The sequence below is a fragment of the Anopheles moucheti genome, unplaced genomic scaffold, assembly GCF_943734755.1.
Source record: "Anopheles moucheti unplaced genomic scaffold, idAnoMoucSN_F20_07 putative_Y_1, whole genome shotgun sequence".
Classification (NCBI taxonomy): Eukaryota; Metazoa; Arthropoda; class Insecta; order Diptera; family Culicidae; genus Anopheles; species Anopheles moucheti.
Window position 1 is genome coordinate 1,404,339 of NW_026453651.1, and position 7,489 is coordinate 1,411,827.

The following is a 7,489-nucleotide window of genomic DNA, read 5'->3' on the forward strand; positions in this document are numbered from 1 at the left end:
TAATTACAACTAACTTTGTCCATCCGATACGAACTTTGTTCTTTAATATGAAATTGCACCAGAAGTGAGTTTTCATACAAAAACTGTTAATTACAACTAACTTTGTCCATCCGATTCGAACTTTGTTCTTTAATATGAAATTGCATCAGAAGTGAGTTTTCATACAAAAACTGTTAATTACAACTAACTTTGTCCATCCGATTCGAACTTTGTTCTTTGATATGAAGTTGCACCAGAAGTGAGTTTTCATACAAAAACTGTTAATTACAACTAACTTTGTCCATCCGATTCGAACTTTGTACTTTGATATGAAGTTCTACCAGAAGTGTGTTTTCATACAAAAACTGTTAATTACAACTAACTTTGTCCGTCCGATTCGAACTTTGTACTTTGATTTGCAGTTGCACCAGAAGTGTGTTTTCATACAAAAACTGTTAATTACAACTAACTTTGTCCATCCGATTCGAACTTTGTTCTTTGATTTGCAGTTGCACCAGAAGTGTGTTTTCATACAAAAACTGTTAATTACAACTTACTTTGTCCGTCCGATTCGAACTTTGTACTTTGATATGAAGTTCTACCAGAAGTGAGTTTTCATACAAAAACTGTTAATTACAACTAACTTTGTCCATCCAAAACGAACTTTGTACTTTGATATGAAGTTCCACCAGAAGTGAGTTTTCATACAAAAACTGTTAATTACAACTAACTTTGTCCATCCGATACGAACTTTGTTCTTTAATATGAAATTGCACCAGAAGTGAGTTTTCATACAAAAACTGTTAATTACAACTAACTTTGTCCATCCGATTCGAACTTTGTTCTTTAATATGAAATTGCACCAGAAGTGAGTTTTCATACAAAAACTGTTAATTACAACTAACTTTGTCCATCCGATTCGAACTTTGTTCTTTGATTCGCAGTTGCACCAGAAGTGTGTTTTCATACAAAAACTGTTAATTACAACTAACTTTGTCCATCCGATTCGAACTTTGTTATTTGATTTGAAGTTCCACCAGAAGTGTGTTTTCATACAAAAACTGTTAATTACAACTTACTTTGTCCGTCCGATTCGAACTTTGTACTTTGATATGAAGTTCTACCAGAAGTGAGTTTTCATACAAAAACTGTTAATTACAACTAACTTTGTCCATCCAAAACGAACTTTGTACTTTGATATGAAGTTCCACCAGAAGTGAGTTTTCATACAAAAACTGTTAATTACAACTAACTTTGTCCATCCGATACGAACTTTGTTCTTTAATATGAAATTGCACCAGAAGTGAGTTTTCATACAAAAACTGTTAATTACAACTAACTTTGTCCATCCGATTCGAACTTTGTTCTTTAATATGAAATTGCACCAGAAGTGAGTTTTCATACAAAAACTGTTAATTACAACTAACTTTGTCCATCCGATTCGAACTTTGTTCTTTGATTTGCAGTTGCACCAGAAGTGTGTTTTCATACAAAAACTGTTAATTACAACTAACTTTGTCCATCCGATTCGAACTTTGTTCTTTGATTTGAAGTTCCACCAGAAGTGAGTTTTCATACAAAAACTGTTAATTACAACTAACTTTGTGCATCCGATTCGAACTTTGTACTTTGATATGAAGTTGCACCAGAAGTGTGTTTTCATACAAAAACTGTTAATTACAACTAACTTTGTCCATCCGATTCGAACTTTGTACTTTGATATGAAGTTGCACCAGAAGTGTGTTTTCATACAAAAACTGTTAATTACAACTAACTTTGTCCATCCGATTCGAACTTTGTTCTTTGATATGAAGTTGCACCAGAAGTGTGTTTTCATACAAAAACTGTTAATTACAACTAACTTTGTCCATCCGATTTGAACTTTGTTCTTTAATATGAAATTGCACCAGAAGTGAGTTTTCATACAAAAGCTGTTAATTACAACTAACTTTGTCCATCCGATTCGAACTTTGTACTTTGATATGAAATTGCACCAGAAGTGAGTTTTCATACAAAAACTGTTAATTACAACTAACTTTGTCCATCCGATTCGAACTTTGTTCTTTGATTTGCAGTTGCACCAGAAGTGTGTTTTCATACAAAAACTGTTAATTACAACTAACTTTGTCCATCCGATTTGAACTTTGTTCTTTAATATGAAATTGCACCAGAAGTGAGTTTTCATACAAAAACTGTTAATTACAACTAACTTTGTCCATCCGATTCGAACTTTGTTCTTTAATATGAAATTGCACCAGAAGTGAGTTTTCATACAAAAACTGTTAATTACAACTAACTTTGTCCATCCGATTCGAACTTTGTTCTTTGATATGAAGTTGCACCAGAAGTGAGTTTTCATACAAAAATTGTTAATTACAACTAACTTTGTCCATCCGATTCGAACTTTGTACTTTGATATGAAGTTCTACCAGAAGTGTGTTTTCATACAAAAACTGTTAATTACAACTAACTTTGTCCGTCCGATTCGAACTTTGTACTTTGATTTGCAGTTGAACCAGAAGTGAGTTTTCATACAAAAACTGTTAATTACAACTAACTTTGTCCATCCGATTCGAACTTTGTTCTTTGATATGAAGTTGCACCAGAAGTGTGTTTTCATACAAAAACTGTTAATTACAACTAACTTTGTCCATCCGATTCGAACTTTGTTCTTTAATATGAAATTGCACCAGAAGTGAGTTTTCATACAAAAACTGTTAATTACAACTAACTTTGTCCATCCGATTCGAACTTTGTTCTTTAATATGAAATTGCACCAGAAGTGAGTTTTCATACAAAAACTGTTAATTACAACTAACTTTGTCCATCCGATTCGAACTTTGTTCTTTGATATGAAGTTGCACCAGAAGTGAGTTTTCATACAAAAACTGTTAATTACAACTAACTTTGTCCATCCAAAACGAACTTTGTACTTTGATATGAAGTTCTACCAGAAGTGAGTTTTTATACAAAAACTGTTAATTACAACTAACTTTGTCCATCCGATTCGAACTTTGTACTTTGATTTGCAGTTGCACCAGAAGTGTGTTTTCATACAAAAACTGTTAATTACAACTAACTTTGTCCATCCGATTCGAACTTTGTTCTTTGATTTGAAGTTCCACCAGAAGTGAGTTTTCATACAAAAACTGTTAATTACAACTAACTTTGTCCATCCGATTCGAACTTTGTACTTTGATATGAAGTTGCACCAGAAGTGAATTTTCATACAAAAACTGTTAATTACAACTAACTTTGTCCATCCAAAACGAACTTTGTACTTTGATATGAAGTTCTACCAGAAGTGAGTTTTCATACAAAAACTGTTAATTACAACTAACTTTGTCCATCCGATTCGAACTTTGTACTTTGATTTGCAGTTGCACCAGAAGTGTGTTTTCATACAAAAACTGTTAATTACAACTAACTTTGTCCATCCGATTCGAACTTTGTTCTTTGATTTGAAGTTCCACCAGAAGTGAGTTTTCATACAAAAACTGTTAATTACAACTAACTTTGTCCATCCGATTCGAACTTTGTACTTTGATATGAAGTTCTACCAGAAGTGTGTTTTCATACAAAAACTGTTAATTACAACTAACTTTGTCCATCCGATTCGAACTTTGTACTTTGATATGAAGTTGCACCAGAAGTGAATTTTCATACAAAAACTGTTAATTACAACTAACTTTGTCCATCCGATTCGAACTTTGTACTTTGATATGAAGTTGCACCAGAAGTGTGTTTTCATACAAAAACTGTTAATTACAACTAACTTTGTCCATCCGATTCGAACTTTGTTCTTTGATATGAAGTTGCACCAGAAGTGTGTTTTCATACAAAAACTGTTAATTACAACTAACTTTGTCCATCCAAAACGAACTTTGTACTTTGATATGAAGTTCTACCAGAAGTGAGTTTTTATACAAAAACTGTTAATTACAACTAACTTTGTCCATCCGATTCGAACTTTGTACTTTGATTTGCAGTTCTACCAGAAGTGTGTTTTCATACAAAAACTGTTAATTACAACTAACTTTGTCCATCCGATTCGAACTTTGTACTTTGATATGAAGTTCTACCAGAAGTGTGTTTTCATACAAAAACTGTTAATTACAACTAACTTTGTCCATCCGATTCGAACTTTGTTCTTTGATTTGAAGTTCCACCAGAAGTGAGTTTTCATACAAAAACTGTTAATTACAACTAACTTTGTCCATCCGATTCGAACTTTGTACTTTGATTTGAAGTTCTACCAGAAGTGAGTTTTCATACAAAAACTGTTAATTATAACTAACTTTGTCCATCCGATTCGAACTTTGTTCTTTGATTTGCAGTTGCACCAGAAGTGTGTTTTCATACAAAAACTGTTAATTACAACTAACTTTGTCCATCCGATTCGAACTTTGTTCTTTGATTTGAAGTTCCACCAGAAGTGAGTTTTCATACAAAAACTGTTAATTACAACTAACTTTGTCCATCCGATTCGAACTTTGTACTTTGATATGAAGTTCTACCAGAAGTGTGTTTTCATACAAAAACCGTTAATTACAACTAACTTTGTCCGTCCGATTCGAACTTTGTTCTTTGATTTGAAGTTCCACCAGAAGTGTGTTTTCATACAAAAACTGTTAATTACAACTAACTTTGTCCGTCCGATTCGAACTTTGTTCTTTGATATGAAGTTCCACCAGAAGTGTGTTTTCATACAAAAACTGTTAATTACAACTAACTTTGTCCATCCGATTCGAACTTTGTACTTTGATATGAAGTTCCACCAGAAGTGTGTTTTCATACAAAAACTGTTAATTACAACTAACTTTGTCCATCCGATTCGAACTTTGTTCTTTGATATGAAGTTCCACCAGAAGTGTGTTTTCATACAAAAACTGTTAATTACAACTAACTTTGTCCGTCCGATTCGAACTTTTTTCTTTGATTTGAAGTTCCACCAGAAGTGTGTTTTCATACAAAAACTGTCTAACTTTGTCCATCCGATTCGAACTTTGTACTTTGATATGAAGTTCTACCAGAAGTGTGTTTTCATACAAAAACTGTTAATTACAACTAACTTTGTCCATCCGATTCGAACTTTGTACTTTGATATGAAGTTGCACCAGAAGTGAATTTTCATACAAAAACTGTTAATTACAACTAACTTTGTCCATCCGATTCGAACTTTGTACTTTGATATGAAGTTGCACCAGAAGTGTGTTTTCATACAAAAACTGTTAATTACAACTAACTTTGTCCATCCGATTCGAACTTTGTTCTTTGATATGAAGTTGCACCAGAAGTGTGTTTTCATACAAAAACTGTTAATTACAACTAACTTTGTCCATCCAAAACGAACTTTGTACTTTGATATGAAGTTCTACCAGAAGTGTGTTTTCATACAAAAACTGTTAATTACAACTAACTTTGTCCATCCGATTCGAACTTTGTTCTTTGATTTGAAGTTCCACCAGAAGTGAGTTTTCATACAAAAACTGTTAATTACAACTAACTTTGTCCATCCGATTCGAACTTTGTACTTTGATATGAAGTTCTACCAGAAGTGTGTTTTCATACAAAAACTGTTAATTACAACTAACTTTGTCCATCCGATTCGAACTTTGTTCTTTGATTTGAAGTTCCACCAGAAGTGAGTTTTCATACAAAAACTGTTAATTACAACTAACTTTGTCCATCCGATTCGAACTTTGTACTTTGATTTGAAGTTCTACCAGAAGTGAGTTTTCATACAAAAACTGTTAATTATAACTAACTTTGTCCATCCGATTCGAACTTTGTTCTTTGATTTGCAGTTGCACCAGAAGTGTGTTTTCATACAAAAACTGTTAATTACAACTAACTTTGTCCATCCGATTCGAACTTTGTTCTTTGATTTGAAGTTCCACCAGAAGTGAGTTTTCATACAAAAACTGTTAATTACAACTAACTTTGTCCATCCGATTCGAACTTTGTACTTTGATATGAAGTTCTACCAGAAGTGTGTTTTCATACAAAAACCGTTAATTACAACTAACTTTGTCCGTCCGATTCGAACTTTGTTCTTTGATTTGAAGTTCCACCAGAAGTGTGTTTTCATACAAAAACTGTTAATTACAACTAACTTTGTCCGTCCGATTCGAACTTTGTTCTTTGATATGAAGTTCCACCAGAAGTGTGTTTTCATACAAAAACTGTTAATTACAACTAACTTTGTCCATCCGATTCGAACTTTGTACTTTGATATGAAGTTCCACCAGAAGTGTGTTTTCATACAAAAACTGTTAATTACAACTAACTTTGTCCGTCCGATTCGAACTTTTTTCTTTGATTTGAAGTTCCACCAGAAGTGTGTTTTCATACAAAAACTGTCTAACTTTGTCCATCCGATTCGAACTTTGTTCTTTGATTTGAAGTTCCACCAGAAGTGTGTTTTCATACAAAAACTGTTAATTACAACTAACTTTGTCCATCCGATTCGAACTTTGTTCTTTGATTTGAAGGTCCACCAGAAGTGTGTTTTCATACAAAAACTGTTAATTAGAACTAACTTTGTTCATCCGATTCGAACTTTGTTCGTTGATACGAAGTTCCACCAGAAGTGTGTTTTCATACAAAAACTGTTAATTACAACTACCTTTGTCCATCCGATTCGAACTTTGTTCTTTGATTTGAAGTTCCACCAGAAGTGAGCTTTCATACAAAAACTGTTAATTACAACTAACTTTGTCCATCCGATTCGAACTTTGTTCGTTGATATGAAGTTCCACTAGAAGTGTGTTTTCATACAAAAACTGTTAATTACAACTAACTTTGTCCATCCAAAACGAACTTTGTTCGTTAATATGAAATTCCACTAGAAGTGTGTTTTCATACAAAAACTGTTAATTACAACTAACTTTGTCCATCCGATTCGAACTTTGTTCTTTGATTTGCAGTTGCACCAGAAGTGTGTTTTCATACAAAAACTGTTAATTACAACTAACTTTGTCCATCCGATTCGAACTTTGTACTTTGATTTGAAGTTCCACCAGAAGTGTGTTTTCATACAAAAACTGTTAATTACAACTAACTTTGTCCATCCGATTCGAACTTTGTACTTTGATAGGAAGTTGCACCAGAAGTGAGTTTTCATACAAAAACTGTTAATTACAACTAACTTTGTCCATCCGATTCGAACTTTGTTCTTTGATTTGCAGTTGCACCAGAAGTGTGTTTTCATACAAAAACTGTTAATTACAACTAACTTTGTCCATCCGATTCGAACTTTGTTCTTTGATTTGAAGTTCCACCAGAAGTGAGTTTTCATACAAAAACTGTTAATTACAACTAACTTTGTCCATCCGATTCGAACTTTGTTCTTTGATTTGCAGTTGCACCAGAAGTGTGTTTTCATACAAAAACTGTTAATTACAACTAACTTTGTCCATCCGATTCGAACTTTGTTCTTTGATTTGAAGTTCCACCAGAAGTGAGTTTTCATACAAAAACTGTTAATTACAACTAACTTTGTCCATCC